The sequence below is a fragment of the Gobius niger genome (genome assembly GCF_951799975.1).
Source record: "Gobius niger genome assembly, chromosome: 20".
Classification (NCBI taxonomy): Eukaryota; Metazoa; Chordata; class Actinopteri; order Gobiiformes; family Gobiidae; genus Gobius; species Gobius niger.
In genome coordinates this window covers 10483612-10497509 of record NC_136871.1, presented here as the reverse complement: position 1 = coordinate 10497509, position 13898 = coordinate 10483612, and positions in this window count along the sequence as shown.

Here is a 13898-nt window from a genome sequence, read left to right as displayed (position 1 = left end):
GGCAAAGACAATGTCTGTTAGCACTGAAAGTCAACACAATGGCATTTCTGCTTGGGCAGGGAGGTACTTCAGGATCAGTGAACGTGGGGCCTGTGAGCATTTGCATATTCATTAACAAACTGTGTAGATCTGTGAGCATGCTCTTAATGTTAATCAATTTACACAACATAACGGAAAGTTTTTGACCAAAACAAATGCTATATTACATTAAAAAGATGTGCTGACAAGGACCTACTGTATTTTATTGTTATACGGTAAGTTATATTTACCAACTTTTTGCTTGTGCACATGAAGATGATAAAGTCATATTTTTCATGTTTTTTCCTGATGACCTAGTTTGATGGTATAATGACAAAATGTTAAGCCTTGTTCTACACTTACAAGTGGTAATTTCATGTAGGAAAGTTGAAAAAGGTGCATTTTAATTTTTAATATTCTAAAACAAGTGATAAAACTAAATTATTCTGATTCTGATACAGTCTGGCCACAGTTTCTGAAATTCTATGCCAAGTTCTTTGCTCATGTCCAATAGGAAGGTGCAATAATAACCGTGAAAATGTAAAATCTGTGAAAACTTTAAGCTTGATTTTAAAAATAATTATTTGTGGCCAGTTTACCACTGAGAGTGTACTTTCTGCGGTATTTTCACGTGCACAGACCTCAGCTTTTCACTTCGAGGCTTGAGCCAGGATGTGATTACCCGTCAAAGGAGGATTGCGGTGTATCTGTTGGCTTAATACTGTTTAAACCGGAATTCATGTGCAACCCTGTATCCTGACATGGCCAACTGTGTGCGTCTTCAGGAGGATGAGAGGCTGCTGGTGCAGACTGCTGGACTGCCTGGGCCATGTGGTTGAGCCGTCATGGGACCCCCTCCTCCTCCCTCTGCTTGATTATTATCTCCCCTTCTTGAAGTATATAATAATGCAGGGTGTGTTTCTCCTTTATCTGTCCGCAATAATGAATATGCTCAAAGTGTGGAGTCAAAGCAGGTATAAGCTGAAGGAGGGTAATCCGCGGCCCTGCGCCCGGTGACGTGGTGGTGATTGATTACAGTGAGGGCTCACCTGCGCAGCACTGCCTCTTAATCTCGCTGGCTCTAAAACACACCGAGGGAGAGGCACAAGTCACCAGTCGGAGAACAATATCCTGCTCAGAAGACCCCTCACGGCACCGTCTCATAAATCACCCAGACAGAGCCACCACCCTCACTGTCACTGCCTTATTATGCACCAAAACTCACCACGCGGCACTCACTCATTTAGTTCAGAGAGGAAGGGAAATGTGTCTACGGAGGGTTCAAAAAGTTTTCAGGCCTTTTCTAATTATTGCTACCTGCATGATAGTACAAATATCATGTATCTGTATGTTCCTGATGGCACAGGCATATTCCAAGATGACCAGGATTGATCTGGCTGTCATTGTGAAAGAGTGGTTCAGGGAGCATGAGACATCATGCACATGGTTTGGCCGCCAGAGAGTCCAGAACTGAACCCCATTGAGAATCTTTGGGCTGTGCTGGAGAAGGCGTTGCACAATGGTCACACTCTCCCATCGTCAGAACAAGATCTTGGTGAAAAATTAATGCTGCACTGGATCTGGAACATTGCAGAAGCTTATTGAAACAACGCCACAGCAAATGTGTGCTGTAATCTAAGAAATATTAGAGTGTATGATGTTTTTTTGTGTACAATAGAGCTGCAATACATATACTGTGTACATTGGATAACGTTGTTGAATAGTTCAAACCATTACCAACACATACGTTGCATTAGATTTAAACAAAACCGTTGGTTAATTATCAAATTGTGTGAAAGAAGACATGAAAATACTAAAGCAGGACCAAAACATGACAAAAATGTGACTAAACTGAAATTTTAACATTTATAGGTTACCATATGTTTCTGTTTTAAGCTGCATTAGCAAACAATGTGTATATCTCAGATGATTGCATGATATTGTATGATTCCTAATATTGCAATAACAATAATTAGGTGACATATTGTGAAGACAATATTTTACAAAAACTGCAGACCCATTCTATCTTTTTGGACATTCACTTAAATTAAAGGAATAAGCCACCATTTTTCCATACTGAGATATGTTCTTACCTGAGCTTAGACGAGTTGATGCGTACCTGTCTGGTCTTTGTGCGTGCGCTCAGTCACACAAAAACGCTGAGCATGTTGTTGGCATTTAGCCTGTCCTCCTCTCCTCTATGGTGCCAAACGGGTTTGAAGTTAGAAGCAACCAAGCTCTTCCACGTTTCCCCTATTCAAATACGTTTACGTGAGTAGTCACATGACTATATTGTGAGGCGTAATAACTCCTTAGGAGCACTTCGACTTTACTGTGCGAACGTCAAGTACTCCAAAGGTGTTATTATGCCTTACAATATAGTACCCCTTTTTATCCGCTTGACAAATATACATGTTTAATTTTGTGTGACTATACTTGGATTGTGTAAATGCTCACGTAACCGTATTTATCCAGACCAGACAGTTACGCATCAACTCGTCTAAGCTCAGGTAAGAACATATCGCAGTATGGAAAAACGGTGGCCTACTCCTTTAAGGCCTGTGGTAAACTCTATTCAAAAAAGAAAATAATTTGAAATGATTTCAATATAAAAAGAATAAACGGGGGGTTATGAATACTTGCTGAACCCACAGTGAAGCTGCAGTCAGACACTCACCTCCGACGCATGACTTCCTTTGGCTCTGCTTAAAAAGACCACCTTCCACAAGAGCGCCTCTGTATCCCGGCCATTCCTCAGTGACAGGCCGCCGATGGCACGAGGGGTGGAGGCGAGGGGTGGGGGGCGTCCCGTGCAGGTGCCAGGTGTGATCGGGCGGGCTGCAGAAGTGTGAGGGCAAGCAGCACCAGGACAAAGCAGGTGATTGTGGGCCCCCGTCGCAGCTGCAGGAGGCGGGACGGGCCCGGGCTGACGGATCGGGCGGATGGGCGAACGCTGCGGGGGAAGGACAGTGCTGGGCTGAAGAGAGGACTTCAAACAGGGGGTACAGGCATCGGCCACCGAGTGTGGAGAGACGCATTTTTGAGTGGCAGGCGGAGGGCAAGTGGGGCAGAGGCCTGAAATACTCCCTGCTTTGAGCTTAGAAAAGTTTTTGGGGTAAGTTTTAGGAAATATAATAAAAAACTGAAGCAGATTAAGTGTTGAATGCACAGTCATTTGTTTTGTTTTCTATTTTTCAACTGTACATATTTCTTATATTTACAAATTTGCCGTAAGATCGGTAATACCAGCTGACACAGTTAACAATACTATTTGCTTTATTGAGTTCAAATTAAAGCTGTTTTATCAAAATAACAGTTACGTTTTGACAAAGAGCATAAAAACATCTCATCCTTTTGAATACAGTTTGGAGGTGGCCAAACATCCAAGGACCACATGCCAACTTCCAGCTCTTCAATCTGGCCCCCAAAACGCTCAAGTTCAACCAACAACAGAGCAACCAGGGGTGTTTCTAGGGGGTGGCCAGGGGTGGAAGAATGTTTCTTTATTAGCACAGCCCTCCTCCACCTGCACAGTCAATCAGAACACTGCCTTTTCTTATCCAGTGCAAACAAAGTGCTAGCATCTTTACCAAAATAGAATACAAAATAAAATGAATATTAATGCTCATTCATTGTTTACAAGTAGATACAATGAGCCAAGTGCAAGTCCTGTGCCAGCGTTAGTTATATTGCAATAGCATTAGTTATGCTAATGCTTATGCAAGGTGTTTACTCACAGGTGAGAGCAAAGGTAGTTTCTGGGGAGGAGCCGGGCCTAACCCAACTCCTCCCTTTTGGTCTTTATCTAGACTGCGGGCTGAGTGGAATCTTAGTTCGCTGACGAAGCCTTTTGGATGAGAGACGAACCGTTCGAGACTCCAACCACTGAGTCCAGAAGACTACTCGAATACCTTCATCAAATCAAATCAAATCAAATTTATTTATATAGCACATTTAAAACAACTGCTGTTGACCAAAGTGCTTCACAAAAGGTCTACAGTACAGAAACAAATAGAAATATAATAATAAGAAACAAAACACATATACAAAACAGCAAAGCACTAACAGCTTAGATTTGGCCAGATATGTGCTAGACAGTGTTAAAAGCTTTTGCATAAAAGTGTGTCTTAAGCAAAGATTAAATTGGTCAAGTGTCTGAGCAGCTCTGATGTGGAGAGGCAGGTCATTCCACAGTTTTGGAGCTGCAACATTGAAGATTAGCATTAGTTAGTTATTGCCCTGCTTAGATTTTTGGTTGGTGGGTCCAGTAAGGAGATTTCAAATATTCAGTGGTATTTGTTTGAAACGTTGTTGTGCTGCCTGCTTGTTTTTTAGTCAGCACATAACATAAAATCCATTAAATTAGACCTAAAGCTGTGATATAACCTGAAATTGTTACATGGTCACATTTATATAGGACCTTTCGACCTGCTTTAGGCACTCAAAGCACTAAACACCAAGGAACCACTCACCCATTCAGACTCTCATTCATACAGACACTGGAGGCAAGGTGGGTGAAGTGTCTTGCCCAAGGACACAAAGACTGTGTGCACCTGCGGGATTCGAACCACCAGGACACAAGATGACCCGCTCTCCCACCTGCGCCACCGTCGCCCCAAATTGTTAATTTGGTATTCCTCAGACTGTACGTTGTGTATCACATAAATAAGTGATAAGAAGTGCTTCAATAGCCCGGTCTTCATGCCACCCAGTCACACCAAGTGCCCCCCCTGGGCCACGCCACTGATCAAACTTTTGACACATTAGCGGAAAAAAAGAATACAATCTGTCTCTTGGGTCAAAAAGTTTAACTTACTCAAAGTTGTAATTTCTCATCGCCATGATACGCTGGATGATTCATGCTTTACGAGACATTGTATCTGACAATAACAGCACTGCAGTCGCGTAAACCTAGTACCACATCCACTCTGTCACCTCCGGTTACTGTATACACTGCTGTCAGGCTGCATCTCTGCATGGATTTGTATCAGCGCGACAGTAATCCCCTTCCCTCGCCGCTGCTGTGTGCGACTGTCCACAGCTCCCACTAAGACCCACTCATCTCTGCCACATGGCGCTCCTTCAAAGCACCGATGGTCATGCCTCTGGGGGGAGGTTTTGCCAAAAAATGTGCCCAAGTGGTTCTTCCCCATCCCTCAGCGCGAAGGATCTGCGGCACATCAAAGTGGTGTGCTACTTCAGACTATCATCCTGGATCATATGAAGGCTAGTGAAACAAGGCTGCTCTTTCTCACACGCACACACGCACACGTTTCCTACTTTCACTGTTGGAGCTGATTAGAGTGACAGGGGCACTTCCCATTGGCTGTGAGAGTGGCCCTCTCCTTCACAGGGCAGCCAATTTCCCCTACTACAGAGCTGATAGGAAACTTTGATTGTCCACAGCTGAGACAAAGACATTTTTCCTCTTGCAGTCCGCCGCATATCAATCCATCACATCTATACCTACCATCTCTCTCTCTCCTTCTTCCTTCTGCTCACTCTTGCCCTGTTACTCTCCCAATTCCGCTATGGGCTACTGATTCCAGTCCATTAAACTAGCTTTGACTTCTTTGATGGGCAGGAGGTTTCACTTGTGTGGTGACATCTGCATCCTGTGAGTCAATGTGAGTCTATGTACACTAAGCTTTTAGGCCAACAACTGCACTGGTGCTTATGTTTAATGGTCAGCGAAGCAGATTTATACTTGTTGTGTAGAGTGGGTACAGCTACAGCACCATCTCAACACCGTGTCTGTATGGTTTCAAAACTCGGGACTAGATGTCAGTAAGACACTGTCAGATCATGTCCTTTGGAAGAATTGCATCTGATAAACAATGGTCAAGACATTGCACAAGTCAAAGAAGTGAAATACTTGGGCCTAATCTTGGATTTCCATTTATCATTTCAACATCAAAGATCACTACTGTGGGACAGCCAAGTTGTTAGCATTTAGCCTCTCCTCGTCTCCTCCACGTATCCAATGGGCTAGCAGGGGCTGGAGCCCAGGGGCCTAAAAGGCAAGGGCCTATCAGAATTAAGGAGAGGAAAAAAAAGTGATTTGTTGATTTTCATGTCAATCACTTCACTTTGCGGCTTGACAAACTGTATGCGATGATTGTGATGTGCTCCTATGTGTGTACCTGGAGTAGGCCCACCCAGCCTGGCCCAGAGGGATACATGTAGGAGTAGCAGGGTTAGGGTTTTTGTGGGATTTAGGGTTAGGGTTATAGGCTAACGTTAGCATTAGGGTTAGCGGGGGAGTGGCCCTGCCTCTATAGACCCAAACGGGTGAAGTTAGAAGTGACCAAGCTCTTCCACATTTCCCCTTTTTAAATACAGTTATGTGAGTAGTTACACGATCTAAGTATAGTTACACAAAATTAAACATGTACATTTTCAAAGCAGATAAAAAGAGGTACTACATTGTAAGGCGTAATAATATCTTAGGAGCACTTCGACGTCTGTGAAGTTATTAATTTTGTGTTACTATACTTGGATCGTGTAACTACTCTCGTAACCGTATATAGGGGAAACGTGGAAGAGCTTGGTCGCTTCTAACTTCATCCCCATTTGGGTCCATGAGGAGAGGAGGAGAGGCTAAATGCTAACAACATCTTTGGTCTTTTTGCATGAGCGGATGCACAAAGACAAGACAGGTACACATCAACTCGTCTAAGCTCTGGCAAGAACATATCTCAGTATGGAAAAATGGTGACCTGTTCCTTTAAGAATTAATTATAACAGAGCATTAAAAACACTAACAAAACAAAACATCGGCGAGAACGCACCATTGCAGCTATTCAATTTCCTAAACTTTGAACATTTAACAAAATGCTGTAATTTAACATTTCTGTATAAATGTTTGTCACCGGCTCATTGTCGGTGGGCTCCATCACATGAAGAGCCGCCAATGGAAATGTGAAAGTGTCCCATCGAGGACAAGAGCAAAACTGTGGAAATGAACTTAGATCTGGGAGGTTTAAAAAATTAACTAAAGTGTGTTTTAAAAAGAGATAGCCTGTATTAAAATGCACTGCCTTTGTGTAATGTCGGCTATGAATGTTATAATGTGTTGCTTGTTCATTGTTCACACTTGTCCCTATCAAATAAATGAAACAAATAAATAAAAATATAAAAAAGAAAAGAAAAAAACCTGCAGGAAACAGCTCTCTCTCTCTCTCTGCATGTGCCAAAAGCTGACCCTCCCTAAAAGCACTTCCTGTCAGGGCTTCTCTAACTTCCTGTACAGCCACCATGAATCCCAGCTGGAACCTTCAGCTGTGCCGCGTGCCCTCCCTGCTTCGGTTGAGAAAAGAAGAAGAAGAAGAAAAAAAAAAAAGTCGCCTCAAGTACACACGCTTTCTTCCAACACATCAGGCGCACGAGAGTCACCTGTCGTTTCTCACCACATTCGCCAGGGGTCACTACATATCAGTAAAAGGCTTCACTGACGCGCCTTGTCCCCGCTGAAAGGAGACCCGTCCCCTCAGATGGCACTCATATATGACTAGTTGTGAACACAAAACATTTTTAGCGTAATGATACTGAATAAAATGATACTTGCGTGCTCATGAATGCACAATTGCGCATTCGCTGCACATAAAGAAGCGCGGGTTCGGTGACTTTGTGCATGACCTTTTCGGAAAGGAGAGCTAATCCCGGCTATAATAGACTCCGGGCCCGATATGGAAAACTGCAGCAGCGTTATCTTAGTTGTCTAGGAGACCATCAGAGCACCGGGCCGGCGGAGATGCTACGGTATTAAAAGAGGAGAGCGTGCTCGCATCTGAGCGTGTTTGTGTGTATTGGATTTTTTTTATTTTTTCTGTCGTAAGTGTCACTCATAAATACTGCGTTACAGCCCATGGTTATAAACAGTTTTCCCATCCTCATCTGGGCTGCACAATATTTTCACTCGTGTAGGAACAGTCCACGGGTCCAGCAAAAGGTCACAAAGGAGGACGGTTAGGTTAGGTTAGGTAGGCCTATACGCATGGCTGACAACTGTTGGAGTGGGCCTTCGATTTGGCCATATCGACTGTGCGTAAAACTGTACAAGGCAGTGTGGACCGATGCGCAGATAGACGTGCTGCGCGTGAGGCCGAGCTCATTTAGGTGAAGCGCATAAGTGAACTCAGAGCCTTATGTGAAGGAAATCATAGCTTGAGTTGCTGAGGTTTTCTAACGAGCGTTAAAACACGTTTAATGTATTTTCAAACATCATTGTAGTAATTGTGCAATCGTCCACTCTTAATGCCATTTGACTGTACACTAATGCACACAAATGTTCAAAGGACGTCGGCTAAAGTAAAAAATGAAGCCAATCCAAGCCAAGAACATGCAGTAGTGGGACTAATCATCCCGATAAGCATCGTATCTGGTGATGTATGTTTAATACAGCTTGTATTGATATGTAAAGTGTGTATGCATGTCGGCCAATAACCTGCCTCTAACGCCTCACGCTGCTTATATTGGCTGTCCCGGTGCAGCGTAAAGCGTGTAAATATTTCTCATTCCCTGCGCCTATCTGTCTCTATCAACCTGCGGGATCTCCCCCCACAAATGATGCATTAGATGCATTGAATGTATTTGTTGTGCAAGTTTGAAAAGGCGGCGATAATCTGGGAGAGAGAGATAAGGAACACCAATTTATTCAGCAGCACTTTGGAGCGCGCTCGCAGCCTCGGCCGCGGCTGACACCCCCAGCAGTTTGCTGATAACGATTAGGCCATTTATTATCTTCACACACAACAAAGATTGCGTGGAGCCGATGAAATATTACCCCTGGTAATAATCACAAGAGAGGGGCCCGCCATCTAATGCGGTGTGCATAGAAAATGACCTGCAAGAAAAACCCTCACGGTCCAATGTGGAACATGGCAACACTGAATAATAATAATAATAATAATAATAATAATAATAATAATAACAATAACAATAATAATAATAATAATAATAATAATAATAATAATAATAATAACAATAACAATAACAATAATAATAATAATAATAATAATAATAATAATAATAATAATAATAATATAGGTCTATTACACTAATTTAAAATCCCTGCAGGGAGTTTGTGTATTTCAGACTGTTATTAGGCTATATGGTTGTCATTATTATTATTATTATTATTATTATTATTATTATTATTGTTGATGATGATGTGATCATTGTTTAATTATTCTTCATTCCCATAAATCACAAATTAATACATAATAGTGTTTAGTTTAGTGCTGTCTATAGGCTATATATATATATATATATATATATATATATATATATATATATATATATATATATAACTTACGGGTAGCCTATTTGATTTGTTGCTATAGAGTCTTCACAGTCATGCAGACGGTCTTAATGCAGGCGCAGTTAACGAATCCTTTTTTCTTTTCTTCTCTCTGTTTCTTTATTCTTTATGTGCGCGTGTGCACTCTGGGGAGCACAAACCTCGAGTTGCAGAGGTCCACGCGCGCTTGCACCTGCTGAGCACAAGCGGCGCACACGAGGACGGGTCGCGTGCGAGAGATTTTAGGGGCTTTGCATGTTTTACAAAGTTGTTGTGGTGTGAGAAACACAAAGCGCAGAACGCATCTAAGAAGACGTATTCTGCCGGGTCTTTAACACTTTTAATGCGCAACGGAGGTGGGAGATTTCTGGCACAAAGCAACTTCTCACTAAGTCAATTAGGGCTCACTGTGCGAGAGAAGTGAGCAAACACTCTGCACTGATTTGTTATACAAAAAAAAAGAATGTCCTCTGCGTAAAGTTGCGTTTGGTCGATTACGTTTTACGCATTGTTTACAAATGACTGGTACCCACTACAACATATCCATAAGGACTATACTCCATGGGCAAACTGTTTTGCAGTAGGCCTATGTGTAGGCTCTAATAAGAGAAAACTACATACAGACATCAAATGAGACATATAGCCTCTAAACAGAAAATAATAAGTTATAGTCAAATTAAATTGTGGATTCCGAGCAGGATTTTCAAATGCCACATTGAACTACACATTTTGTATATCTTGTTTTATAGTGGCTATATGATAAGTTGCATAATGATTTGGCTCGTTCTTGGTTATAATATAACACAAGACCCGGAAGCGAAGGTGTAGGCTGACGTGCCATTACGTACACTGCTTCAGCCATACTCATGGAGCCGCAGAAGTTTGTGCACATATTCACATAAAGCGAGGGGAGGCGCAAACACTGCACACAGAGAGCGAGAGAGAGTGAGTGAACACACCACTGGTGCTGTCAGGGAGTGAGCCTGTGCTGGTTCGATTCCCGTGCTTCGCATGCCTCTTTCAGTCGCTTCTTGTTGTTCCTATAGGATAACGTCAGAGCATCAACTGGACCACAGGATGCTTGGTTTGAAGGTAAGCCACTCCTCACATTCACTTGAACCCACGTTTCAATATCGTCTATTAGCGTTAAATTCCTGTGCGTAAAACTAGTAATTTCCCTTGGTCCTTTCCTTTGTCCTAATTATTAGTGGTCTATCTTACACGAGGAAGCGGAACCGTGGCTCGGTTACCGTAAACTGCAAGAACAGAACATTTAAACGATGCTCTGAATTATACATGGGATGTAAACATAGGTTTCAATGTTTGATGCGCTATTGTATTTTACGCACATTAGTGTCAATCATTTTGTCACGCCGTGGATAAACTACATCTGCAAACACGTATCCCGTTATGGCTTTTGCATTCACCAACAACAACGGCGGATTATATTCAAAAAAACGTATTACAATCCAGAGCAAACGTAACAGCCCGTACGCAGCCGCTGCTTAAGGTCGCCGTGGGCAAGGTGCTCCATTCCTGGAAAAGGGTCGATCGCAAAATGGATTATGGAATCATCAGCGTGATATTAGTGAGAACAAAGTATTCAATTGACACGCTTTAAAACGCATAATGACTTCGAGCGGACCTCTTTCATCAGCAGAAAGAGCAATCACGCCAGCACAATAGAGAAGCATGAGGCACGGGCGGCGGAGGTCTCCCGTACTGTCGCGCACATGAGAGACTAAACTATCTGCTAGACCTGATAGGCTTCAGTGAATATACAGGGGGAAAAAGAAATATGAATGGGAATAATATCCACAAATTTACGCCTATATTTGAGGTAACATACAATAGTGGATTAGATGGATTGGATTAGAGTTGCTGGTAAAACTACCCATTACCCAACAACTTTATTAATTTAGTCCTAACTGTGATAGCCTACGTGGTGGTACAGTCATCTGCAATTTTACACTTTATTCATTTAAATCAGTCTGTAATTTCTTTTACACTTAAATAATCCAAAAAGTGTAGTGATTTTTACACCGTTTAGACCTGATTTACTTCTATTTAAGGCCCGTTTTAGACCCGGTAGCCTTTTGATTTGATCTTTATCTAGACCTGGTGTTATTTTTTGGAACATCAGCAATTTTATCAAGCGGTAAAGGCCTACTCGGTGTCAGAAGTTTGAGAACCACTCGTCTGCTCAATGTGACTGTTAAGTGCATGTCTTCTCAAATGCTGTTTCTCACAAAGCAAAGCCAGAGCAGAAATGAGTAGCGTTGTTATAAAACATCCAGACCCCTGTGTGTCTGGGGATGCTGTGTCCATAAAGCTCCCGCTGCCTCTAGATCTAATTAACCGTTAGTAAGGGGGCAATAATGCCTGAGCTGGTTTGTGTCATCCTATTGCTTATCTTCCAGAGCCCCACTATACGCCTCTTGTTCACACTCATACAGTCACACACCTCCATTCCGGATAATGATGGATAGCTTTGCCCAATGGGAACAAACAGGTAGATAAAGCCCGTCCCATTTAATAACCGCGTGGATCGGAATGATAATCTTGTTGTTCATTAGCTGCTGTGGCCGCACACACCATTCCAGCTGTATAGTCCCCTCATCTTTAGCATCCTTGTTGTGTGAAACAATACTGCTGTGCCCTTGAAAAAAGCAGAGGGAAGGCAGCATCTCTCCCCCTCCCGATCCCGGCAACCCTCCTTGTCTTTTGTTCTACCACAGATACAAATGGGATTAATGAAGGTATAAATTACACAGAGCTAAATCCTGCTGAGTAATCCATTTGGCAAACACGCAAACAACAATGAGCATAGCATGAGCAGCAGCTTCTGAGAGTCGAACCACTGTCACAGGCCTAGTGGTTAGCCACAACAGCACTCGAGCACTGGTCACTGCAGTGTTTTTTTCCCCGGGCTTTTGTTTTGGGAGATTAAGTCTCTGTGATAATAACGGGTGTGATTTTGTGTCTCAAGCTTTAATAGTAAGACGTACAATTCTGATTCATTTTGCTCCAGAAATGACTTTCTCCATTATATCGGGTTCACTCATTCCGTCTTATTATAGCAGGTCAACATAGACAGGGGACTGCACCAGCTCACAAAAAAATAGCAAATCTGATGAACTGCAACAGTGCATTAATTCATTTATATTAAATGTGTTTTTATATCCCATCACTTATATTGATCAAGTTTGAATGACTTATATAAATCACAAGCTCGGCATGTTGTCACTACCTGTTCCCAGAGGAATGTTGGTTATTCAGGTGTGCTCTAATTTGTTGATTTTAGGAGCTGACAAGCTCAAAGGTTTGTGCTCATCAGCTCAGTGCCCCCCTGTGCCCCTTTGGCAATGAGCCAGTGATTCAACTACTGATGAGTGACACTCGGTGCTCAGCGCTTATGCCACCACATCACAGGCTCTGTTATGACTTTATAGCAGCAGGAGTTTTGATTTGTCAAAAAGGTCTGACATATGAAGTCTACCTCGAATTTCAACCCCCACGTGACTCAGGTGATGTCAGGCCCTGGCGTCATCCTGTCGGAGAGTCCGTTCTCTGACCCCCCTCCAATTATTCTCTCAGCGTCACACAAACAGTCAAGCGCCAACTCCGTGTGGCACCTTTACGCACGGGCGATTACGCGCAAACTTTGAATCTTCAAAGCGGTTAAAGAAGTAGCCAACATTTAATTAAAAAAAAAAAAAAAAAAAAAACAATATATTTACAATTTAAAAAAATACAGACAAAAACAACAACACTGTGTTGTTAAACATAATAAATAAAAAAGAGCTGCTACATTTACTGATATGTTGCTGTTTGCAGCTGCCAGATGATCTCGTGCTCACAGGGTTACAGAGGCCTCACGCCGAAGCGCCAAAGCCATCAAGTGAGAAAGAGGCGCCATTAGTATGCAAACAGTTTGATTGGGTTGTCCCCGAGACAAAAAGCACAGTTTTCACAAGAGGAATGTCTTGCTACTAATTAAAGACAATTAGGCGCTTGCAACAATGGGCCTAATTTGGGGGGGCCATAAATCGACTCCTCCTCTGTTGGTTTTAGAAGTGTTGAGGACGTTGTTTATTTACATAACAGCTGTCTGCGAAAACCAACACTCACAATTAGAAGTCATTGAAACATTTTCAGCAAAAACACGCGCTTAGTTTAAACGTGGGCGAATGTAAACAAAGATCTGTCAAACCAAAATAATGCTTTGTTTATCTCAAATTTTAACATGCGAATACTTCTTTACTTGTGTTGTGCATATGGTATTTTTCACCTTGTCATGTCTGCCTGTGCCTCTTGATCAGCGTCGCTTAAACAAGCCGATTACCAGTGTTGCCCATGCCCATTCAGCCTGAGCTCCGAGGAGAAAGAGCCTGAGAAATTACGTCGCTGATTGATAAGTCTTTTAGCTTTTTACGGCGCAGAAAACTGGAAATTGAAAGAAGCAGGGTAGGGATGCAGCGAGCCAATTGTGGCAGCGTTGACCTGATTGGCTCCGACCAGGCCCCGCCCCCGAGCGGCTTGATATGGGAATTTACTGGCGCCAGCCGCATCAGTCTGC